The following is a 26,829-nucleotide window of genomic DNA, read 5'->3' as shown; positions in this document are numbered from 1 at the left end:
AAGTCCAGAAATATAAATTTTTCCTAAAAACTAATGGAAACAAACTAAAAACTCACTAAAACATACTAAAAACTATATGAAATTAACCCCAAAAAGCGTATAAAATATCCGCTCATCACAACACCAAACTTAAACTGTTTCTTGTCCTCAAGCACCTAGACAAATAAAATAGAAGACTAATAGGTTGAGAAGCAATAATATCTCATAGTTTTGAGTGAAGCTCAGATTCTAATTAGATGAGCGGGGCTAGTAGCTTTTTGCTTCCGAACAGTTTTGGCATCTCACTTTATCCATTGAAGCTCAGAGTGATTGGCATCTATAGGAACTTAGAATTCAGATAGTGTTATTGATTCTCCTATTTCAGTATGATGATTCTTGAACACAGCTATTTCATGAGTCTTGGTTGTGGCCCTAAGCACTTTGTTTTCCAGTATTACCACCGGATACATAAATGCCACAGACGCATAATTGGGTGAACCTTTTAGATTGTGACTCAGCTTTGCTAAAGTCCCCAATTAGAGGTGTCCAGAGTTCTTAAGCACACTCTTCTTTCTGCTTTGGACCTTGACTTTAACCGCTCAGTCTCAAGTTTTCACTTGACACCTTCACGCCACAAGCACATGGTTAGGGACAGCTTGGTTTAGCCGCTTAGGCCAGGATTCTATTCCCTTAGGCCCTCCTATCCACTGATGCTCAAAGTCTTGGGATCCTTTTTATTACCCTTGCCTTTTGGTTTTAAGGGTTATTGGCTTTTTTTTTTGCTGCTTTTTCTTGCTTCAAGAATCATTTTTATGATTTTTTAGATTATCAATAACATGTCTCATGTTCATCATTCTTTCAAGAGCCAACATTTTTAACAGTCTTAAACAACAAATTCAAAAGACATATGCACTGTTCAAGCATTCATTCAGAAGACAGAAAGTATTGCCACCACATGTAACTAATTAGAATTTCTCTTTAAAAACTCAAAATTTTATTGCCTCTTATTTAAAAGATCTACTATTTTATTCATGTTTGCTGATGATGAGAAAAATAAACTATGGCTTAATTGGAGATAAAATCAAAATAGATACTAATTACTATTATATGACTCCTAAGGTGAACTTCTATAATGACACTATCACAGAGTTAAAGCAGAAATTGGAATTTAACAACCTTTGTTCTGGGAAGTGGATGTTCCTCTGATTCGTGGGGTGCTTGGTCCTTCAAGAGATAACTTCTGGCGCTTCAATTCCCTTAAGTCACGCCCTTTCTCCTCTTGTTCTTTAAACATATAGGTAAGAATTTGACTGTGTTCCTTTTGTTCTTTTATTATTTGTTCCATAGCTTCCCGTATCTTGGTAACAGACGTCTCAAGATACTCCCAGTATTTAGATTGAGGGATTTCTGGGAGAAATTCCTGTGTTTTCTTCTTGGTGGGATCATCCTGTGCTTGTTGTTTTTCCATTGATGCTTTGGTGATTGGTTTCTCAACTGAGATATACTCAGTTATTCCCATCCTTACTCCAGCGTCCTTGCAGAGCAAAAAAATCACCCTTGGATAAGCCAACCTGGCCTCTTTAGAATTTTTGTTAGCAATTTTGTAGAGTTCAGCTGAGATTAGCTGATGAACTTCCACTTCTTTTCCCATCATGATGCAATGGATCATCACTGCTCTTTTAACGGTGACTTCAAAACGGTTGCTAGTGGGCAACAGAGAATGCCCAATGAAGTCCAGCCATCCTCTGGCGACTGGTTTGAGATCTTCTCTCTTGAGTTGATTTGGGACACCCTTTGTGTTGGTGGTCCACTTGGCTCCAGGGATACATATGTCCTCTAGAATCTTATCCAGGCCCTTGTCTGTTCTCATTATTCTCCTGTTGAAGGAGTCTGGATCATCTTTCAGCTGAGGTAGCTTTAAGATCTCCCTGATCCTGTCAGGGTGGGTATGAACAATCTTTCCTCTGACCACGGTCCGATAGTCATAGAAAGCAGTCCCAGATAGTTTCTGCTTGTCAGTTTGCCACATATTAGCATAGAACTCCTGAACCATGTTCCTCCCTACTTTCGTTTCAGGATTAGCTAGGACTTCCCAGTTCCTGATTCGAATTTGCTCCTGGATCTCCGGATATTCATCTTCTTTCAGATCGAATCTAACTTCCGGGATCACTGATCTCAGACCCATTATTTTGTTATAATGGTCTGAATGTTCTTTAGATAAGAACTTCCCTTGATTCTAAAGTGGTTTTGGAACGTTCTCTTTCTTGCCTCTTGGAGTGGGTTGTTTTCCTTTAGGAGCCATGATCTTAGTGATCGCGGATAAACACACCAAACTTAGAGGTTTGCTTGTCCTCAAGCAAAAGAAAAGAAAGGAGAGGGATAGAAGGAGAGCTAGGTGCAATTGTTGATGGAAGGGGAGGGAGGCCGAACCCAAATTTAAAGGGAGGGAGGGTGGGTTTTCGAAAAAAGAGATAAAGATATGATAAAAAAGATTGATTTGGAAAAGATAAGATAGAAGATATGATAAGAGAGGATATAGTTTAAAATTGAAAAGATATGAAAGATTTTTGAAAAAGATAGATCTAGATTTTGAAAAAGATAAAGTGGAGATTTTGAAAAAGATATTGATGAGTTGAAAAGATAGATTTGGTTTTAAAAATATTTGAAAAGAGTTGGATTGAATTTGCAAAGAGGGTTTGTGCTTATGGATTAAGATATATTTGATATTTTTAAAGTAGGATTTTTAGGGATTGGGGATTTTAGAAATCAGGGTTCTTAACATGTTTATGTAAAAAAAATCATGCATTGAAACATAAAATTTAAAATTAGAATGAAAAATATGTAGAAAAACGAATTTGGCTCCTCCCTACCATCCTGGCGTTTGAATGCCCAAACACTGCCTGTTTTGGGCGTTCAACGCCCAAATGCTGCTCTCCTGGGCGTTCAACGCCCAGTTGCTGCCCTTTTCTGGCGTTGAACGCCAGATAGCTATCTTTACTGGCGTTCAGCGCCCACTGGATGCCCCTTTTGGGCGCTGAACGCCCAGAATGGACTTTCACTGGCGTTTTCTTGCTAGTGAGCTCTTTTTCTCTGTTTTGAATGCAGATTCGTTCTGTAATCCTGTGAATTTATGCAATTGATTCTTTACCTTAGTGTCAGTGAACTTTATATAAATAAATAAAAATAAAAATAAAAATAGGGCAAAATGCTTAGAGGATTGATGCCCCATGGCTGGGTTGCCTCCCAGCAAGCGCTTCTTTATTGTCTTTAGCTGGACCTTGCTGAGCTTTTAGTCTAGCTTCAGCCTTGAGCACTCTTGCTCAACGTTGCCTTCAATATAGTGCTTGATTCTCTGTCCATTGACAATGAACCTCTTATCAGAATCAATATCTTGAAGCTCCACATAACCATATGGTGATACACTTGTAATCACGTATGGTCCCCTCCACCGGGATTTCAATTTCCCGGGGAATAGCCTGAGTCTAGAGTTGAACAGCAGAACCTTCTGTCCTGGCTCAAAGATTCTAGATGACAGCTTTCTGTCATGCCACTTTTTTTATTTCTCTTTATAAAGCTTGGCATTTTCGAAAGCTGTGAATCTGAATTCCTCTAGCTCATTTAGCTGGAGCAATCTTTTTTCTCCTGCTAATTTGGCATCAAAGTTTAGGAATCTGGTTGCCCAGTAGGCTTTATGTTCCAGTTCCACAGGCAGGTGACATGCCTTACCATACACAAGTTGGTATGGAGAGGTCCCTATAGGGGTCTTGAATGCTGTTCTGTAAGCCCACAGAGCATCATCCAAGCTCCGTGCCCAATCCTTTCTACGGGTACTTACTGTCCGTTCTAGGATTCTCTTTAATTCTCTGTTAGAGACTTCAACTTGCCCATTAGTTTGTGGATGATATGGAGTAGCCACCTTATGGCGAATTCCATACCGAACCATGGCCGAGTAAAGCTGTTTATTGCAGAAGTGAGTGCCCCCATCACTGATTAGTACTCTAGGGACACCAAACCTGCTAAAGATATGTTTCTGGAAGAACTTCAGTACTGTTTTAGTATCATTGGTGGGTGTGGCAATGGCCTCAACCCATTTTGATACATAGTCAACTGCCACCAGAATATAAGTGTTTGAGTATGATGGTGGGAAAGGTCCCATGAAGTCAATTCCCCATACACCAAATAACTCAATTTCCAAGATTCCTTGTTGAGGCATGGCGTAACCATGAGGCAGATTACCAGCTCTTTGGCAACTATCACAGTTGCGTACAAACTCTCGGGAATCTTTATAGAGTGTGGGCCAATAGAAGCCACATTGGAGGACCTTGGTGGCTGTTCGCTCACCTCCGAAATGGCCTCCATATTGAGATCCATGGCAATGCCACAGGATCCTCTGTGCTTCTTCTCTAGGCACACACCTACGGATTATTTCGTCTGCACATCTCTTAAAGAGATAGGGTTCATCCCACAAGTAGTACTTTGCATCAGTAATTAATTTCTTCTTTTGTATCCTGTTGTACTCCTTGGGTATGAACCTTGTAGCTTTATAGTTTGTAATATCGGCAAACCATGGTGTTTCCTGAATGGCAAATAAATGCTCATCCGGAAAAGTCTCAGAGATCTCAAGAGAGGGGAGGGACGTCCCTTCTACTGGCTCTATCCGGGACAGATGATCAGCCACTTGGTTCTCTGTCCCTTTTCTGTCTCTTATTTCTATATCAAACTCTTGCAGAAGCAACACCCATCTGATGAGCCTGGGTTTTGAATCCTGCTTTGTGAGTAGATATTTAAGAGCAGCATGGTTAGTATACACAATCACTTTTGATCCTACTAAGTATGATCTGAACTTGTCAATGGCATAAACCACTGTAAGTAATTCTTTTTATGTGGTTGTGTAATTTTTCTGGGCATCATTTAAAATGTGACTAGCATAATAAATGACGTGCAGAAGCTTGTCATGCCTCTGTCCCAATACTGCACCAATGGCGTGATCACTGGCATCACACATTAGCTCAAATGGTAATGTCCAGTCTGGTGCAGAAATAATTGGTGCTGTGACCAGCTTAGCTTTCAGCGTTTCAAATGCCTACAGACACTCTGTGTCAAACACAAATGGCGTGTCAGCAGCTAGCAGATTACTCAGAAGTTTTGTGATTTTTGAAAAATCCTTTATAAACCTCCTATAGAATCCTGCATGCCCCAGAAAGCTTCTGATTGCCTTAACATTGGCAGGTGGTGGTAATTTTTCAATTACCTCTATTTTTGCTTGATCCACCTCTATTCCTTTGTTTGAGATTTTATGCCCAAGGAAAATCCCTTCAGTCACCATGAAGTGACATTTTTCCCAATTTAAAACTAGGTTGGTCTCTTGGCATCTCTTCAGAACAAGTTTCAGGTGATCAAGACAGGAGCTGAATGAGTCTCCATATACTGAGAAGTCATCCATGAAGACTTCCAGAAATTTTTCCACCATATCAGAGAAAATAGAGAGCATGCATCTCTGGAAGGTTGCAGGCGCATTACACAGCCCAAATGGCATCCTTCTATAAGCAAACACTCCAGATGGACATGTGAATGCTGTTTTCTCTTGATCTTGGGGATCTACTGCAATCTGGTTATAGCCTGAGTAGCCATCCAAAAAGCAGTAATAATCATGACCTGTCAGTCTTTCTAGCATTTGGTCTATGAATGGTAAAGGAAAATGATCCTTTCTGGTGGCTGTATTGAGCCTTCTGTAGTCGTCAATACACATGCGCCACCCTGTAACTGTTCTTGTAGGAACCAATTCATTTTTTTCATTATGAATCACTGTCATGCCTCCTTTTTTTGGGACGACTTGGACAGGGCTCACCCAGGGGCTATCAGAAATAGGATAGATAATCCCAGCCTCTAGTAATTTGGTGACCTCTTTTTGCACCACTTCCTTCATGGCTGGATTTAGCCGCCTCTGTGGTTGAACCACTGGTTTAGCATTATCCTCCAATAAGATTTTGTGCATGCATCTAGCTGGGCTTATGCCCTTAAGGTCACCTATGGACCAACCAAGAGCTGTCTTGTGTGTCCTTAGCACTTGAATAAGTGCTTCCTCTTCCTGTGGATTTAAAGCAGAGCTTATGATCACTGGAAAAGTGTCACCTTCTCCCAGAAATGCATATTTCAAGGATGGTGGTAATGGCTTGAGCTCGGGTTTAGGAGGTTTTTATTCTTCCAGAAGAAATTTCAGAGGCTCTTTCATGTCCTCTGAATCCTCTAAATCAGGCTGAACATCTTTAAAGATGTTTTCCAACTCTGATTCGAGACTCTCAGCCATGTTGATCTCTTCTACCAAAGAGTCAATAAGATCAACTTTCATGCAGTCTTTTGATGTGTCAGGATGCTGCATGGCTTTGACAGCGTTCAACTTAAACTCATCGTCATTGACTCTCAGGGTTATTTTTCCCTGTTGGACGTCAATGAGGGATCGTCCAGTTGCTAGGAAGGGTCTTCCTAGAATGAGAGTAGCACTCTTGTGCTCCTCCATTTCCAGCACAACAAAGTCAGTGGGAAAGGCGAATGGCCCAACTCTGACAATCATGTCTTCAATTACGCCTGATGGGTATTTAGTGGAGCTATCAGCAAGTTGGAGACATATCCGGGTTGGTTTAACTTCTTCAAGTAAGCCAAGCTTTCTGATAGTGGATGCAGGTATTAGGTTGATGCTTGCCCCAAGATCGCACAAAGATGTCTTGGTGCATTGACCTTCTAATATGCATGGTATCAAAAAACTCCCAGGGTCTTTAAGCATTTCAGGGAAGCTCTTCAGAATGACCGCACTGCATTCTTCAGTGAGGAGAACTCTTTCTGTTTCTCTCCAATCCTTTTTATGACTCAAGATCTCTTTCATGAACTTGGCATAAGAAGGTATTTGCTCAAGTGCTTCTGCAAATGGAATCTTTATTTCAAGAGTCCTGAGATAATCTGCAAAGCGAGCAAATTGCTTATCCTGCTCCTCTTTCCGGAGTTTTTGAGGATAAGGTATCTTGGCTTTATATTCTTCAACCTTAGTTGCTGTAGGTTTATTGCCTACAGAAGTGGTTGAAGAAGCCTTTTTAGAGGGGTTGCTATCAGCATTTGTGTGTGTCTGATCCCTTACTGGCAATTGAGTGCCAGAGTTAGAAACTGGAGTGACGTTAGATGCCAACTCCTTGTCTGTTCCTGGCGTCTGAACGCCAGAACTGTGCCCATTTTGGGCGTTCAGCGCCAGATCATGCCCATTTTGGGCGTTCAATGCCAGATCCTTGCCTATTTCTGGCGTTGAACGCCAGTCCTGCCTTGTTTCTGGCGTTGAACGCCAATCCTGAGCATGGTCTGGGCGTTCAGCGCCAGCTTTCCACCAAATTTCTGACGTTTTAGTTCCAGAATTACTTTTTCCTGGGCTCTTACTGTCCTCAGGTGAATTTTGGGTGGTTTGCTTATTTCTTAGCTTTTTGCTGCCTTGAGGTGGGGTATTTAATGTTTTCCCACTTCTTAATTGAACTGCTTGGCATTCTTCTGTTATTTGCCTTGACAGCTGCTGCTTTGTTTGCTTCAATTGTTCTTCCATATTTATATTAGCCATCCTTGTCTCTTGTAGTTTATCCCTGAATTCAGCTAACTGCTTTGTTAGAAAATCCAATTGCTGATTGAATTCAGCAGCTTGCTCTGCAGGACTGAGTTCAGCAGTTACTGTTTTAGCCTCTTCTTTCATGGAAGGGTCACTGCTTAAGTACAGATGCTGATTTCTAGCAACTGTATCAATGAGCTCTTGAGCTTCTTCAATTGTCTTTCTCATGTGGATAGATCCACCAGCTGAGCAATCTAAAGAGATCTGAGCTCTTTCTGTAAGCCCATAATAGAAGATGTCTAACTGAACCCACTCTGAAAATATTTCAGAGGGGCATTTGTGTAGCATCTCTCTGTATCTCTCCCAGGCATCATAAAGAGATTCATTATCTCCTTGTTTAAAGCCTTAGATGTCCAGCCTTAGCTGTGTCATTCGTTTTGGAGGAAAGTATTGATTCAGGAATTTTTCTGTCAGCTGTTTCCATGTCCTTATGCTAGCCTTAGTTTGGTTATTTAACCACCTCTTGGCTTGGTCTTTTACAGCAAATGGAAACAGTAATAGTCTGTAAACATCCTGATCTACCTCCTTATCATGTACTGTGTCAGCAATTTGTAAAAACTGTGCCAGAAACTCTGTAGGTTCTTCCTGTGGAAGACCGGAATACTGACAACTTTGCTGCACCATGATAATGAGCTGAGGATTCAACTCAAAGCTACTGACTCCAATGGAGGGTATGCAGATACTACTCCCATATGAAGCAGTAGAGGGGTTAGCATATGACCCCAGAGTCCTCCTGGACTGTTCATTTCTACTTAGATCCATGATGGAGAAAGGGAGATGATGTAAAATAAAAAAAATTATTTTTTATTTTTATTTATTTATTTATTTATTTCAAAAATAAAATAAATTAAAATGAAATAAATAAAAATAGGTGAAGATTTTTGAAAAAATGAGGGGAGAGAAAGTGGTAAGGAAGTTTTGAAAAAGATATGATTTGGAAAAGATTTTAAACTTTAAAAAAAATCTGAATTTTTTTTAAAAGTAATTTTTGAAAATTTGTTTTAAAATTAGAGAGAAAAGATATTTTTGAATTTAGTGAGGAAAGAGAAAAACAATAAAATAGCACAAGATTTAAAATTTTTAGATCTAATGCTCCTTGTTTTTGAAAATTTTGGAGAGAAAACATCAAGGAACACCAAACTTAAAATTTTTTAGAAAACCAACTAAAATTTTCGAAAATCAAAGGGAAATCAACAAGAAAACACCAAACTTAAAGTTTGGCACAAAATTTAATAGAGAAAATATTATTTTTGAAAAAGATTTTTAAAAAAGAGTGTACCAAACTGCCACGGACTTAGACCAACGCTCTAGCCAACTGGGCAGTAAATGTAACACTTGTTTTGAAGAAGGATATTTTTAACCAAGAACAATAATAAGAGACTCTAAACCAAAAAGAAAAATTTTCCTAATCTAAGCAACAAAATAAACCGTCAGTTGTTCAAACTCAAACAATCCCCGGCAACGGCGCCAAAAACTTGGTGCACGAATTGTGAATCACACTTTTCACTACTCGTACCACTAACCAGCAAGTGCACTGGGTCGTCCAAGTAATACCTTACGTGAGTAAGGGTCGAATCCCACGGAGATTGTTGGTTTGAAGCAATCTATGGTTATCTTGCAATTCTTAGTCAGGAAGCCAATTATATTTATCAGTTGAATTGCGAATAAACAAGAGAGCATGGGTTAAAGGTTACTTGTTATGCAGTAATGAAGAATATGTTGGAGTTTTGGAGATGCTTTGTCTTCTGAATCTCTGCTTTCCTTTGTCCTCTGATTCACGCACGCACGTCCTTCTATGGCAAGCTGTGTGTTGGTGGATCACCGTTGTCAATGGCTACCATCCATCCTTCCAGTGAAAAGGGTCCAAGTGCGCTGTCACTGCACGGCTAATCATCTGCAGGTTCTCAGTCATACCGGAATAGGATTTACTATCCTTTTGCGTCTGTCACTACGCCCAGTACTCGCGAGTTTGAAGTGCGTCACAGTCATCCAATCCCAGAATCCTACTCGGAATACCACAGACAAGATTTAGACTTTTTACGGATTCTCATGAATGCCGCCATCAATCTAGTTTATACCACGGAGATTCTGATTAAGGAATCTAAGAGATATTCATTCAATCTGATGTAGAACAGAGGTGATTGTCAGACACACGTTCATGGATTGAGAAAGGTGATGAGTGTCACTGATCATCACATTCTCCATAGTTAGGCGCGAATGGATATCTTAGATAGGAACACGCATGTTGAATAGAAAACAGAAATACTTGCATTAATTCATTGAGACACAGCAGAGCTCCTCACCCCCAACAATGGAGTTTAGAGACTCATACCGTCAAAGAATACAAAGTTCAGGTCTAAAATGTCATGAGATGCAAAATAAGTTTCTAAAAGTTGTTTAAATACTAAACTAGTAGCCTAGGTTTACAAAAAGTGAGTAGACTATGACAGATGGTGCAGAGATCCACTTCTGGGGCCCACTTGGTGTGTGCTAGGGCTGAGACTTAAACAATTCACGTGCATAAGGCTATTTTGGGCGTTCAACACCAGGTTTGGATCCAATTCTGGCGTTGAACTCCAACTTTTAATCCTTTTCTGGCGCTGGACGCCAGAATTGGGCAGAGAACTGGCGTTGAACGCCAGTTTACATCATCTATCCTTGAGCAAAGTATGGACTATTATATATTGCTGGAAAGCCCTGGATGTCTACTTTCCAACGCAATTAGAAGCGCGCCATTTCGAGTTCTGTAGCTCCCGAAAATTCACTTTGAATGCAGGGAGGTCAGAATCCAACAGCATCAGCAGTCCTTTTTCAGCCTGAATCAGATTTTTGCTCAGCTCCCTCAATTTCAGCCAGAAAAATACCTGAAATTACAGAAAAATACACAACTCATAGTAAAGTCTAGAAATATGAATTTTTCCTAAAAACTAATGGAAACAAACTAAAAACTCACTAAAACATACTAAAAACTATATGAAATTAACCTCAAAAAGCGTATAAAATATCCGCTCATCATGTTCTTTCGAGTTTCTTGTCAAGTTTTTTCAAAGGCAATGCACTAGGGGGGGGAAGAATATTCACCTGAGAAAACAACTGCAAATATGGGAAGAAGGCACCTGAAGCTGAGATTGGAACACATAGACAGGTTCGAAATAGAGCATCCTGGTTTAAAGCATTTCTCTATAATTTAGGTTCAAATAACCACTAAGTTCTACAAAAATGAAAATCAAAATGACAATCACTAAGTTCTACCACAGCGACGAAACAAATATGAAGAAAATCAAGCACTGATGGAGTAAAAGAAAACCAATGGTGGCAGCGGATTTCTTTTGGCCAACGGAAGAGAGCGGCGGCAGAAGAGGTCACAGATTTACAGCGACGGAGGGAGAATCCATGTAGGGCTTGTGAGGGAAGCCAGATTCACCACCAAGAAGAGGGTTAGTGGTTTATGGTGGGACCAGTGATGGTGGGAGTGCCGACGGAGGCATTGTGAGCGCCGGTGATGTTCTTCATTCTTCAGGGGTTATTAGGGCTTTGCCGTCAATGCAGGGGTTGTGAGTGATGGAGGCATTGTTGGGAGTGAGAGAGTCTCAAAGCGTGTTTAGGGTTATTAGGCTTCAAGGGTTATTGGGTTTGAGAGAGTCTCATGTTTAAGGTTATAGTTTTTTTTAAAAAAAAAATCGTTTGGCCACGCTTTTAAAGCGTGCCAAAAGAGTAACAGGAAACGATCATGCTTTAAAAATGCTACAATAATGAAACCATGTTGCCATGCTTTCAAAACGTCCCTGTTTCTCTCTATAGCGTGGCAAAAAAAACGTGGTCATATCTCTAATCAATTGCCACCCTCGGCCATTGACTCTTTAAAGTGTGACGAGAAAAAACATGGCCGAATCTCTAATCAATCGCCACCCTCATAAAAGCGTGACCATTGACCCTTTAAAGCTCTTGTAGTGATTTTGTAAAAAAGATTATTTTTAGAATTTCATCTTAGATGATTTGAACATGTAGAAAGAAAATCAGTAGAATATTTGTCAAAAAAGTAGATAAGATAGAAGGTGGTCAGAGAGTAAATAACAGAAGAAGACTTAAAAAAATTATGTATGAGATGGTTAAAAAAGATTTATGCATCAATAGTCTAAATGTAAATATAATATAATATAAAATAATGGGCTGATTTTTTAGCCCACATTTCTTCTAACTCCGAGCTCGATCGCCACATCGTTTGCAGCCACGCGTCCAACGCGTCGAGCTCTACAAAGCCTGATAATCAATTTCATTAAGAAATCTCATTTCTCATCTCAGCCTCTCAATTCCCTTGATTTTCAAAATTTTGGGGGTTTGGTTATTAAAACTTGATGTCTTGATGTTTAGGCTCAAATTAGCTTGAGGGATTTGTGGGTTTTTGTTCAACCAAGTCACGTATAAGGTAAGGGATCTCAAAACCTTGCAAGTTCTTAGATTATGTGAGTTTGGATATTGAAATTTGGTATATAAATGTGGTAATGTGAATTAGATGGTGTATGTATAAGAATTGGAGCATATTTGTGGAAATTGGAAGCTTGATTTGGGTCTCGGTTGCTGAAGTTTGGGTGTTGGAGGCTTGTAATCTTGCCTAATTGTGTTAGCTTGGGTTATACGAGAAAATCAGTCAAGGTATTGTTTTGGTTTCTCGTATTTAATATATAATGTCTTGTAAAAAATTAGGCTAGATGACCATAGGATAGGTTGTAATGTATGAGTATGTTAAACGCTTAGTACCTTTGATAATAATTGTCGAAATAGGTTGAGTATGGGTTTGGTGATTAATGCTTGTGATGAAAATGGGATGCTAAATGATGATTTAATGATGATTGACAAGGTGATATGAATGCATATGAATATGTGGTGATATATTGATGATCTTTTTGGTATAATTGAAAAATTCATGTATGAGATTGTTTGAAATTGAGGTATGATCGGTTGTTGCTAATGAATTATGTTTTGCGAAAATAGAGGTTTGGAAGATTTTGTGAAAATCTTATTTTTGGCCGAATTTTGGTGAGCCATAACTCAGCTTACAGACCCCCAAATTCTTTCAAATTTGTTTCATATGAAAATCGGGTCCGTGAAGTTTCTGCCGTTCAAAGAATGAATGAAAAATGTTTTAAAACGAGAAAGTTATGCCAGTCGAAACTTCGGTGCGCAAAACTGAAATTCTGCAGCACTTAGCATTTTTATCCATTCTGCAGAACTTGCGTACGTGACCACCTGCACCTGACACAACCAACCCTTTCGGGTTGGACATCTCGCTTACGCGAGCAAGGAAAACGCACCCCTGCGTATGCGTGGCCCACGCGTACGCGTGACCCCTGTTTTAGCAAAGTGAATTTTATGTTTTAAAACCTAATTTTTAAACCTCTAAACCTCTACTTTTACTCTTTTAGCCCCTAAATCTTAGTTATGTGTCGATTGATGAGAAGAAGTTAGGAGGAGGAGGTAACTTGGAGATGAAGAAAGTTTGAAAAGTAATGAGTTAGGTATGATGAGATAGGTTGCATATATATATGTTTCATCTGAGCACTCGTTTTTGAAAGTGCGACTCCAGGAGATGGTAGAAGGTGAGGATCCCCTTCTTTGTTCCTCTTGGTATTGTAAAATCGCCCACACCGAGATGGTGGGAGGTCAAGATCCCCTCCTTTGTTCCTCTTGGGCATATGAGAACGTACCTCTTGGGTACACGCAAGGATTGTGGTTTCGCCCCACATGCTCCAGGTTGGTTAGTATAGAGGCTCTCCGGGTAGATGCAAGGGTGTGGTTCACCCCACTTACTCCGGCTTATGATGAATTATGTATAAAAGGCACAAGTATATGATGTATAAGTGATGTTATGGCCATAATGAATGATTATGAAATGATTACAAATGAATATGAATGCTTAAGTGGCTTATACACTTATTTTATCTGAGATACGAGTTTTTCTGGGTAAAGAGCAGTGGCTTTCCACCATGTGCTCTAGGTTGAGGTTCGATATTCTGTTGACCCTACGACGTAAGGGTAATCGAGCATGTATAAATTTCTGGGAATGATATCCCCCAATGAGCAAGATTTATATATGAGAAAAAGTTATGCATAGACTCTTGGGGATGCGCGTTGAGGGACAGACCAGGGTTTAGCAGCCGGACTTATTGGGTTGGCTTGATAACCGACAGATGAGACTCATAAGCCATAGGACAGGCATGCATCATATACATATTGTTTGAATTGCTTGCTTGTGCTCTAATTGGGAATGCCTACGTGGCTTTAATCTGCTTAACTGTTATACGTGCTATCTGTATTATTTGTATTCTATTTGTGTTTGTCATTGTCTGCTTGCTTGTTTATGTGGTTTCACCGAAATTGGAGGTTTTGGAAGAAAATGGATGAAGGAGGATTATGATTTCTGTTTTAGTTCTTTAAGTTTTATAATCTGAGTGTCGGCGTTCTAGGATTGTCTCTGGCATTTGCGGGACCTTATGTCTTATGTATGCGGCACCATTAGCATGCTGAGAACCCCCGGTTCTCATTCCATACGGATATTTCTGTTTTTCAGATGCAGGTCGAGAGGCATCTCGTTAGGCGTCTGGAGTTCTTTGCAGCGAAGTGGGCTTTTGGGATTCGATATTTTCTTTTATTTTGCTATATCTATATGTATAGACACTCCTTACGTATATATGTTTTACTTTTTCACCTCATAGAGGTTTATGGAGAACTAGGGTTACTTTTATGTATTTTGGGTTATGGATTTCTGGTGCGCAGAAATCGTGACAGTTCCATTCCTTGGTAACGGTGCTAAAGACTCAATACGCACGTTCATAATCTTAGTTCTTTGTCACAACTTCGCATAACTAACCAGCAAGTGCACTGGGTCGTCCAAGTAATAAACCTTACGTCAGTAAGGGTCGATCCCCCGGAGATTGTCGGCTTGAAGCAAGCTATGGTCACCTTGTAAATCTCAGTCAGGCGGATTCAATTGATTATAGAGATTTAATAATTAAAAGATAAATATAAAATAAAGATAGTGATACTTATGTAATTCATTGGTGAGAATTTCAGATAAGCGTATAGAGATGCGTTCATTCCTCCTGAACCTCTGCTTTCCTATTATCTTCATCCAATCATTCATACTCCCTTCTATGGTAAGCTGTATGTTAGGCATCACCGTTGTCAATGGTTACATCCTGTCCTCTCAGTGAAAATGGTCCAATGCGCTGTCACTGCATGGCTAATCATCTGTCAGTTCTCGATCATACTGGAATAGGATCTATTGATCCTTTTACGTCTGTCACTACGCCCAGCACTCGCGAGTTTGAAGCTCGTCGCAACCATCCATTCCCAGATCGTACTCGGAATACCACAGACAAGGTTTAGACTTTCCGGATCTCAAGAATGGCCGTCCATGGATTCTAACTTATACCACGAAGATTCTGATTAAGGAATCCCAGAGATACTCATTCAATCTAAGGTAGAACGGAAGTGGTTGTCAGGCACGCGTTCATAGTTGGGAATGATGATGACTGTCACGATCATCACATTCATATTGAGGTGCGAATGAATATCTTAGAATCGGAATAAGCTTGAATTGAATAGAAAAACAATAGTACTTTGTATTAATTCATGAGGAACAGCAGAGCTCCACACCTTAATCTTTGGTGTGTAGAAACTCTACCGTTAAAAATACATAAGTGATGAAGGTCCAGGCATGGCCGAGAGGCCAGCCCCCAAACATGATCTAAAGATGAAACTAAAGATGTAAATATAATAGTAAAAAGTCCTATTTATACTAAACTAGTTACTAGGGTTTACAGAAATGAGTAAATGATGCAGAAATCCACTTCCGACGCCCACTTGGTGTGTGCTTGGGATGAGCGTTGAGCTTTACACATGTAGAGGCTTCTCTTGGAGTTGAACGCCAGTTTGTAACCTGTTTCTGGCGTTTAACTCCACTTTGCAACCTGTTTCTGGCGTTTAACTCCAGAATGCAACATGGAACTGGCGTTGAACGCCAGTTTGCGTCATCTATACTCGGGCAAAGTATGGACTATTATATATTGTTGGAAAGCCCTGGATGTCTAATTTACAACACAATTGAGAGCGCGCCATTTGGAGTTTTGTAGCTCCAGAAAATCTACTTTGAATGCAGGGAGGTCAGAATCCAACAGCATCTGCAGTCCTTCTTCAACCTCTGAATCTGATTTTTGCTCAAGTCCCTCAATTTCAGCCAGAAAATATCTGAAATCACAGAAAAAGACAAAAAATCATAGTAAAGTCCAGAAATGTGATTTTTATTTAAAAACTAATAAAAATATACTAAAAACTAACTAAATTATACTAAAAACTATGTAAAAACAATGCAAAAAAGCGTATAAATTATCCGCTCATCACAACACCAAACTTAAATTGTTGCTTGTCCCCAAGCAACTGAAAATCAAATAGGATAAATAGAAGAGAATATACTATAAATTCCAAAATATCAATGAAACTTAGCTCCAATCAGATGAGCGGGACTTGTAGCTTTTTGCCTCTTGAATAGTTTTGGCATCTCACTTTATTCATTGAAGTTCAGAATGATTGGCATCTATAGGAACTCAGAGTTCAGATAGTGTTATTGATTCTCCTTGTTCAGTATGTTGATTCTTGAACACAGCTACTTTATGAGTCTTGGCCGTGGCCCTAAGCACTTTGTTTTCCAGTATTACCACCGGATACATAAATGCCACAGACACATAACTGGGTGAACCTTTTCAGATTGTGACTCAGCTTTGCTAAAGTCCCCAATTAGAGGTGTCCAGGGTTCTTAAGCACATTCTTTTTTTTTTTTTGCTTTGGACCTCGACTTTAACCGCTCAGTCTCAAGCTTTTGGCTTGACACCTTCACGCCACAAGCACATAGTTAGGGACAGCTTAGTTTAGCTACTTAGGACAGGATTTTATTCCTTTAGGCCCTTCTATCCACTGATGCTCAAAGCCTTGGAACCTTTTTATTACCCTTGCCTTTTGGTTTTAAGGGCTATTGGCTTTTTCTGCTTGCTTTTTCTTTTTCTTTCTTTTTTTTCCTTTTTTTTCTCTGCAAGCTTTTGTATTCACTGCTTTTTCTTGCTTCAAGAATCATTTTTATGATTTTTCATATTATCAAATAACATTTCTCCTTTTTCCTTATTCTTCAAGAGCCAACATATTTAACATTCATAAACATCAAATTCAAAAGACATATGCACTGTTCAAGCATTCATTCAGAAAATAAAAAGTATTGTCACCACATCAAAATAATTAAACTAGTTTCAAGGATGAATTCGAAACCATGTACTTCTTGTTCTTTTGTAATTAAAACATTTTTCATTTAAGAAAGGTGATGGATTTATAGGACATTCATAACTTTAAGGCATAGACACTTAGACACTAGTGATCATATAGTAAAGACACAAACATAAAACATAAAGCTCAAAAATCGAAAAATAGTAAAATAAATAGACAAGGAGATTAAGGAATGAGTCCACCTTAGTGAGGGTGATGTCTTCCTCTTCTTGAAGAACCAATGGTGCTTTTGAGCTCCTCTATGTCTCTTCCTTGCCTTTGTTGCTCCTCCCTCATGGCTCTTTGATCTTCTCTAATCTCATGGAGGATGATGGAGTGCTCTTGGTGCTCCACCCTTAGTTGTCCCATGTTGGAATTTAATTCTCTGTTGATTTGCTCCCAATAATTCTGTGGAGGAAAGTGCATCCCTTGAGGCGTCTCAGGGATTTCATGGTGAGGAATTTCCTCATGCTCATGTTGAGGTCCATGATCTCTTATTTGCTCCATCCTTTTCTTAGTGATGGGCTTGTCCTCTTCAATGAGGATGTCTCCCTCTATGTCAATTTCAGCCGAATTGCAGAGGTGGCATATGAGGTGAGGAAAGGCTAACCTTGCCCAAGTGGAGAACTTGTCAGCCACCTTGTAAAGTTCTTGAGATATAATCTCATGAACTTCCACCTCCTCTCCAATCATGATACTATGGATCATGATGGCCCGGTCTATAGTAACTTCAGACCGGTTACTAGTAGGAATGATTGAGCGTTGAATGAACTCTAACCATCCCCTAGCCACTGATTTGAGGTCATGCCTTCTTAGTTGAACCGGCTTGCCTCTTGAGTCAATTTTTCATTGAGCTCCTTCCTCACATATGTCTATGAGGACTTGGTCCAACCTTTGATCAAAGTTGACGCTTCTTATGTAGGGGCGTGCATTCTCTTCCATCATTGGCAAGTTGAACGCCAACCTTACATTTTCCGGACTGAAATCTAAGTATTTCCCCCAAACCATGGTAAGCCAATGCTTTGGATTCGGGTTCACACTTTGATCATGGTTCCTAGTGATCCATGCGTTTGCATAGAACTCTTGAACCATTAGGATCCCGACTTGTTGAATGGGGTTGGTGAGAACTTCCCAACCTCTTCTTTGGATCTCAAGTCGGATCTCCGGATACTCATTCTTTTTGAGCTTGAAAGGAACCTCAGGGATCACTTTCTTCTTGGCCACAACTTCATAGAAGTGGTCTTGATGGACCTTTGAGATGAATCTCTCCATCTCCCATGACTCAGAGGTGGAAGCAATTGCCTTCCCTTTCCTCTTTCTAGAGGTTTCTCTGGCCTTAGGTGCCATAAATGGTTATGGAAAAACAAAAAGCTATGCTTTTACCACACTAAACTTAAAATGTTTGCTCGTCCCCGAGCAAAAGAAGAAGAAGAAAATGGAGGAGATGGGGGAAGAAGGTGTATTCGGCCAAGGAGAAGAAGAGAAGGTTGTGTTGTGTGAAAATGAAGAAGGAGTGAGGGTTTATATAGGAGTGAGGGAGGGTGTAGGGTTCGGCCATTAGGGTTGGGTTTGGGAGAGAAATTAGTTTGAATTTTGAAGGTAGGTGGGGTTTATAGGGGAGAGAGGATGGATTTGAGTGGTGAAGAGGTGATGGGAAAGAGTGATTAAGGTGATTGGTGAAGGGTATTTGGGGAAGAGAGTTATGAAAAGGTGTGAAGATGAGAGAAGAAAAAGTAGGGATCCTGTGGGATCCACAGATCCTGAGGGGATCCTATGGGGTCCACAGATCCTGAGGGATCCTGTGGGGTCAAGGACTTAGCATCCCTGCTCCAATTAGGCGTGTAAAATGCCCTTGCTGTGCAATCCTGGCGTTTAACGCTAGACTGCTGCCTGTTTCTGGCGTTAAACGCCCAAATGTAGCTTGTTTCTGGCGTTTAACGCCAAGCAGATGCTTGTTTCTGGTGTTAAACGCCAGCTTGGTGTCTATTTCTGGTGTTAAACGCCAGACAGATGCTTGTTTCTGGCGTTTAAACGCCAGACTGCTCTCCTCCAGGGTGTGCTATTTTCAATGCTGTTTTTCATTCTGTTTTTGATTTTTCAGTAGTTTTTGTGACTTCACATGATCATCAACCTAATAAAACACGAAATAACAAAAAGAAAATAAAATAGATATGATTAAATAACATTGGGTTGGCTCCCAACAAGCGCTTCTTTAATGTCAATAGCTTGACAGTGAGCTCTCATGGAGCCTCACAGATAATCAGAGCAAGGTTGGAACCTCCCAACACCAAACTTAGAGTTTGGTTGTGGCCTCCCAACACCAAACTTAGAGTTTGACTGTGCGGGCTTTAGTTGACTCTGTAGTGAGAGAAGCTTTTCATGCTTCCTCTCCATGGTTATAGAAGGAGATCCTTGAGTTTCAAATACAAGGTTGTCCTCATTCAGTTGAAGGACTAACTCTCCTCTGTCCACATCAATCACAGCTCTTACTGTGGCTTGGAAGGGTCTTCCAAGGATGATGGATTCATCCTCTTCCTTCCCAGTGTCTAGGATTATGAAATCAGCAGGGATGTAAAGGCCTTCAACCTTTACTAACACGTCCTCTACTTGTCTATAAGCCTGTTTTCTTGAGTTGTCTACCATCTCTAATGAGATTCTGGCAGCTTGCACCTCAAAAATCCCAAGTTTCTCTATTACAGAGAGTGGCATTAAGTTTATTCCTGATCCCAGGTCACACAGAGCCTTCTCAAAGGTCATGGTGCCTATGGTACAGGGTATTAAGAATTTGCCAGGATCCTGTTTCTTTTGAGGTAATTTCTGCCTATCCAATGCATTCAGTTCATTGGTGAGCAAGGGGGGTTCATCTTCCCAAGTCTCATTACCAAATAATTTGGCATTCAGCTTCATGATTGCACCAAGGTATTTAGCAACTTGCTCTTCAGTAATGTCTTCATCCTCTTCAGAGGAAGAATACTCATCAGAGCTCATGAAGGGCAGAAAGAGGTTTAATGGAATCTCTATGGTCTCTAGATGAGCCTCATATTCCTTTGGTTCCTCAAAGGGATACTCCTTATTGGTCACTGGACGTCCCAGGAGGTCTTCCTCACTAGGATTCACGCCCTCCTCCTCCCTTGTAGGTTCGGCCATGATGGTCAAATCAATGGCTTTGCACTCTCTCTTTGGATTTTCTTCTGTATTGCTTGGGAGAGTACTGGGAGGAGTTTCAGTGACTCTTTTACTCAGCTGGCCCATTTGTACCTCCAAATTCCTAATGGAAGATCTTGTTTCATTCATGAAACTCACAGTGGCCTTAGATAGATCAGAGACTATATTTGCTAAGCTAGATAGATTCTGCTCAGAATTCTCTATCTGTTGCTGAGTGGATGATGGAAAAGGCTTGCTATTGCTAAACCTGTTTCTTCCACCATTATTAAAGCCTTGTTGAGGCTTTTGTTGATCCTTCCATGAGAAATTTGGATGATTTCTCCATGAGGAATTATAGGTGTTTCCATAGGGTTCACCCATGTAATTCACCTCTGCTATTGCAGGGTTCTCAGGATCATAAGCTTCTTCTTCAGAAGAGGCTTCTTTAGTACTGTTAGATGATTCCTTCAATCCATTCAAACTCTGAGAGATCATGTTGACTTGCTAAGTCAATATTTTATTCTGAGCCAATATGGCATTCAGAGTATCAATTTCAAGAACTCCCTTCCTCTGAGGCGTCCCATTACTCACAGGATTCCTTTCAGAAGTGTACATGAACTGGTTATTTGCAACCATGTCAATGAGTTCTTGAGCTTCTGCAGGCGTTTTCTTTAGGTGAATGGATCCACCTGTAGAATGGTCCAATGACATTTTAGATAATTCAGACAGACCATCATAGAATATATCCAGGATGGTCCATTCTGAAAGCATGTCAGAAGGACACTTTTTGGTCAGTTCCTTGTATCTCTCCCAAGCTTCATAGAGGGATTCACCTTCTTTTTGTCTGAAGGTTTGAACATCTACTCTAAGCTTACTAAGCTTTTGAGGAGGAAAGAACTTGGCTAAGAAAGCCGTGACCAGCTTATCCCAAGAGTTCAGGCTATCCTTAGGTTGAGAGTCCAACCATATTCTAGTTCTGTCTCTTACAGCAAACGGGAAAAGCATAAGCCTGTAGACCTCGGGATCAACCCCATTGGTCTTAACAATATCACAGATCTGCAAGAATTCAGTTAAGAACTGAAAAGGATCTTTGGATGGAAGTCTATAAAACTTGCAATTCTGTTGCATCAGAGAAACTAACTGAGGTTTCAGCTCAAAATTGTTTGCTCCAATGGCAGGGATTGAGATGCTTCTTCCATGTAAATTGGAATTAGGTGCAATAAAGTCACCAAGCATCTTCCTTGCATTGTTATTATTTTTGGCCATGTCTCCTTCTTTTTCGAAAATTTCTGTCAGATTTTCTCCATAGAGTTGTGCTTTAGCTTCCCTTAGCTTCCTCTTCAGAGTTCTTTCAGGTTCAGGATCAGGTTCAACAAGAATATTCTTATCCTTGTTCCTGCTCATATGAAAAAGAAGAAAACAGAAAAGAAAATTTGGAATCCTCTATGTCACAGTATAGAGATTCCTTTATGTGAGTAGAAGAAGAAAAGAAATTCGAACACAGAAAGATGAAGAGGGTTCGAATTTTTAAGAAAAAGAGGAGTGTTAGTAGATAAATAAAATAATTAGAAGGAGATGAGAGAATTTTCGAAAATTAAATAAATTAAAATAAAAATACTTTTGTTTTTAATTTAAAATTAAAATTAAAATTTCAAAAATTAAGCAAGGAAAATTAAATCAAATTAAATTAAATTTAAAACAAATAGTTAATTAAAAAGGAAATTTTAGAAAAAAGGGGAAGGTGATTTTCGAAAATTAGAGAGAGAGATTTAGTTAGGTAGTTTTGAAAAAGATATGATTGAAACAAAAGGATAGGATTAATTGAAAAAGATTTGAAAATTAATTTTGAAAAGATAAGAAGTTAGAAAAGATTTTGAAATTTATTTTGAAAAAGATATGATTGAAACTTAATTTGAAAAAGATTTGAAAAAGAAATTTGAAAAGATTTGATTTTTGAAATCAAAGTTGATTACTTGACTAACAAGAACTAAAAAGATATTATTCTAGAGTTTAAAGATTGAACCTTTCTTATTAGGTAAGTAACAAACTTAAAAATTTTGAATCAATCACATTAATTGTTAGCATTAATTTCGAAAATATGAAATAAAAATAAGAAAAAGATTTTGAAAATAATTTTGAAAGTTTCGAAATTTATAAAGAAAAAATGAAAAAGATTTGATTTTTGAAAAAGATTTGAAAAAGATAGAATTTTTAAATTGAAAATTTGATTTGACTCATAAGAAACAATTAAATTTTTAAAACTTTTGACTAAATCAAATCAAATTTTCGAAAATTATGAGTGAGATAAGGAAAAGATTTTTTTTTTTATTTTTGAATTTTTAATGTAGAAAGAGAAAAACATCAAAAAGACTCAATGAATGAAAATTTTGGATCAAAACAAATGATGCATGCAAGAACACATTGAATGTCAAGATGAACACCAAGAACTTATTTTTGAAAATTTTCAAGAAAAGAAACACATGCAAGACACCAAACTTAGAAATTTTCAAAAATTAAACACTAACAAATTGAAAATGCATATGAAAAATAAGAAAAGATGCAAAACAAGAAATTTTAAAGATCAAACAAGAAGACTTACCAAGAACAACTTGAAGATCATGAAGAACACATGCATGAATTTTCGAAAATTTTAAGAAAAATTAAAAAGATGCAATTGACACCAAACTTAAAAATTGACACTAGACTCACACAAGAAACATAAAATTTTTGGTTTTTATGATTTTATAAGATTTTTTTGGTTTTTTTTCGAAAAATATTTTGGGAAAAACGAAAAAGAAGAAATTTTTTTTTTGTATTATTTTCGAAAATAAGAAATAAAAAGTTTAAAATTAAAATAAAATTACCTAATCTGAGCAACAAGATGAACCGTCAGTTGTCCAAACTCGAACAATCCCCGGCAACGGCGCCAAAAACTTGGTGCGCAGAAATCGTGACGGTTCCATTTCTTGGTAATGGCGCTAAAGACTCAATACGCACGTTCATAATCTTAGTTCTTTGTCACAACTTCGCACAACTAACCAGCAAGTGCACTGGGTCGTCCAAGTAATAAACCTTACGTCAGTAAGGGTCGATCCCACGGAGATTGTCAGCTTGAAGCAAGCTATGGTCACCTTGTAAATCTCAGTCAGGCGGATTCAATTGATTATAGAGATTTAATAATTAAAAGATAAATATAAAATAAAGATAGTGATACTTATGTAATTCATTGGTGAGAATTTCAGATAAGCGTATAGAGATGCGTTCGTTCCTCCTGAACCTCTGCTTTCCTATTATCTTCATCCAATCATTCATACTCCCTTCTATGGCAAGCTGTATGTTAGGCATCACCGTTGTCAATGGCTACATCCTGTCCTCTCAGTGAAAATGGTCCAATGCGCTGTCACTGCATGGCTAATCATCTGTCGGTTCTCGATCATACTGGAATAGGATCCATTGATCCTTTTGCGTCTGTCACTACGCCCAGCACTCGCGGGTTTGAAGCTCGTCGTAGCCATTCCTTCCCAGATCCTACTCGGAATACCACAGACAAGGTTTAGACTTTTTGGATCTCAAGAATGGCCGTCCATGGATTCTAACTTATACCACGAAGATTCTGATTAAGGAATCCCAGAGATACTCATTCAATCTAAGGTAGAACTGAAGTGGTTGTCAGGCACGCGTTCATAGTTGGGAATGATGATGACTGTCACGATCATCACATTCATATTGAGGTGCGAATGAATATCTTAGAATCGGAATAAGCTTGAATTGAATAGAAAAACAATAGTACTTTGTATTAATTCATGAGGAACAGCAGAGCTCCACACCTTAATCTATGGTGTGTAGAAACTCTACCGTTGAAAATACATAAGTGATGAAGGTCCAGGCATGACCGAGAGGCCAGCCCCCAAACGTGATCTAAAGATGAAACTAAAGATGTAAATACAATAGTAAAAAGTCCTATTTATACTAAACTAGTTACTAGGGTTTACAGAAATGAGTAAATGATGCAGAAATCCACTTCCGGGGCCCACTTGGTGTGTGCTTGAGCTGAGCATTGAGCTTTACACGTGTAGAGGCTTCTCTTGGAGTTGAACGCTAGTTTGTAACCTGTTTCTGGCGTTTAACTCCACTTTGTAACCTGTTTCTGGCGTTTAACTCCAGAATGCAACATGGAACTGGCGTTGAACGCCAGTTTGCATCATCTAAACTCGGGCAAAGTATGAACTATTATATATTGCTGGAAAGTCCTGGATGTCTACTTTCCAACGCAATTAAGAGCGCGCCATTTGGAGTTTTGTAGCTCCAGAAAATCCACTTTGAGTGCAGGGAGGTCAGAATCCAACAGCATCTGCAGTCCTTCTTCAATCTCTGAATCTGATTTTTGCTCAAGTCCCTCAATTTCAGCCAGAAAATACCTGAAATCACAGAAAAACACACAAACTCATAGTAAAGTCCAGAAATGTGATTTTTATTTAAAAACTAATAAAAATATACTAAAAACTAACTAAATTATACTAAAAACTATGTAAAAACAATGCCAAAAAGCGTATAAATTATCCGCTCATCAATCTCTATATGTATGTATATAAATATTCTCATGTCAGCCTTAGCTTCGCAGCCTGAGTTAGGAGATTGTTATTTTGTACCCTTGACCCTCTGTTTTTGCTTTCTATGTATATGTGTCTATGTACCTTAACTTTCTTCGTACGCAAGTAATCCTTTCCTGGGCGTTGCGCTTTTAATTTTGAGATTTTTTTTACCTATCTTTCAAGGCTCCTCGTATATTACATTCTTTCAATTATTACACACACACACACACACACACACACACACATATTTATTTATTTATTTATTTTAGAGGTCGTAATATCATACCACCTCTGTTTTATGACTTAAGCGTAAAGCTCTGTGTGGTAGGGTGTTATAGTCACCAACTTCGAGTGCCGTATTAAGAACAAACATCTCATTTATAGGAAGAACAAATATCCCATTTACATTAAGAATAAACATCTCATTTACATGAAAAATAAACATCTGCATGTGTATATAAAACTTCCAATGTATACCTTCTCATAGCATCGATCTGCGCGTCCAGCATGTTGCTGTAGACGTAGCCTTTTGGATCGTGAACACCGGAGCGTTTCCGAAAAGAGCGTAGTCGAAGTTGGTAGGGTTGTTTCGGTAGGCGAAGTAAGGGTAAGCGTTGATCCTGAAGGGAGCACCGATATCGGCTAAGAAGGTAACAATGAAGGTCATTATGGAAACAAGGTTCATAGCAAAGGTGGTGGAGGATGGAGGGAAGGAAGAAGCGAGAACTGCCATACTTTGTGGCGTTGTGAGGTTCATGTCGAAGGTGATGGAGGAAGGAAGGAAGGAAGGGAGAAGTGAGAACCATCATGTTATGTGGCATTATGACCTTGATCTTGCGATCGAGGCCGTGGGAGACGAGAACGGAGTGGAGATTCTGCATGGCTTTGAACAATGTATTGGCGTCGAGGTGGTTGCAGCGGTGCAGGTGAAGATCCGGCAGCGAGAGGGAGAACGGAGATCGCTCGGTTATGGAGGAACAACGGTGGTGTTAGGGAGCTCGTCGGCATCGTCGGTTGGAGCCCGCGGCGGCGTTGGCACGGTCGGCCGGAGGGGGGTTGCAACGACGCAGGTAAGACTGCGGTGGCGAGAGGGAGACCAAAGATTGGGAAGATATGACAATATTAAGAGTAACCGTTTGTAATGCAAATGAGTTTAATTGTTAATCTTAATTTTTTAAATTTCAAAATCTGATAATTGGATAATTAATTAAAATATGATTTTTAATTATAATGTAACTTTTTTTTAAACCATTGTTGATATTATTTAAACTTATTATTGTTTTTTTATACTTTTTGGATATATAATAGGATATAATAACGTTGTTTAATCTAGTAACTAATTTTATTTAATGGGATAATGTTTTGTCGTTGTTTTATGATAACGAGCTACCATTACAGAGCACCGGCAAATACATACCCAATCTAGTATTATCTCTAGAACTGATGCATTATCTTTTAGTTTTGTAAATAAATAAGATAAAATAATAGCATCATTGATGTGTACAATCAAGTCCCACTTGCTTTAGAAAATTAAATTTCCTTCTCGAGCAGGTCGTTGTTTTAATTTTTCGTACGCAATAAGAACTTATCTAAAGGATAGGTTCGAAGACTAGTCTTTCGTAAAAAGAAAAAGAAAATAAAAATCCCACAATAATTAAGTTTAGTGTGTGTTTGTATTCAGTATTTTATTTGTATGTGCAACAACGGAAAATGAAGAGATGTATACCACAACTCTGACTTTGATTTATTTGATTTTTATTATCAATCGAATACTAAAAGAGAGAAAAAAATTTTCGAAAATTTTTTTCTTATGACGACTCATAGAAAGGTATTTTAAGTTAAACAAAATATTTCACAAAATATTTAAAATTTGTATCATTCTTTTTATTAATATTCAGATGAAATATTTTAATTAGAAATTTAATGGGATACTGAGACAATTGTTTGATTTAGTTTGTATATTTTGTGTTTCTGGATGTGATTGTTGTAACTCTAGTTATTCTTGATAGCAGTGTTAAAAGAGATTACTTAAAAAAACATAAATTTTATTGTAAATTTTTTATAATCTCCTCTCTAGAGTTGAGTTTGTAATCTAAATGATTGAAAAAAAAACTATTTTAAATTAAAATATTTAAAATATTTTTAAATATTCTGCCATTGAAAAGT

The 26,829-nt window shown here is 38.7% G+C and overlaps 1 non-coding gene across 1 annotated transcript; it reads left to right on the top strand.

The window, feature by feature from the left end:
• Positions 1-20,836: 20,836 nt before the first annotated feature.
• On the top strand, positions 20,837-20,944 carry LOC148562868 (small nucleolar RNA R71). Its single transcript, XR_015886622.1, has one exon. It is a non-coding gene; the product is annotated as a small nucleolar RNA R71 (small nucleolar RNA).
• The last annotated feature ends 5,885 nt before the right edge of the window (positions 20,945-26,829 follow it).

Source organism: Arachis ipaensis, chromosome B6, assembly GCF_059453495.1.
Source record: "Arachis ipaensis isolate K30076 ecotype BB chromosome B6, ASM5945349v1, whole genome shotgun sequence".
In the NCBI taxonomy this organism is placed as follows: domain Eukaryota; kingdom Viridiplantae; phylum Streptophyta; class Magnoliopsida; order Fabales; family Fabaceae; genus Arachis; species Arachis ipaensis.
The sequence above is the reverse complement of the archived record's forward strand: the minus strand, read 5'-3'. Positions and strand labels throughout refer to the sequence as shown.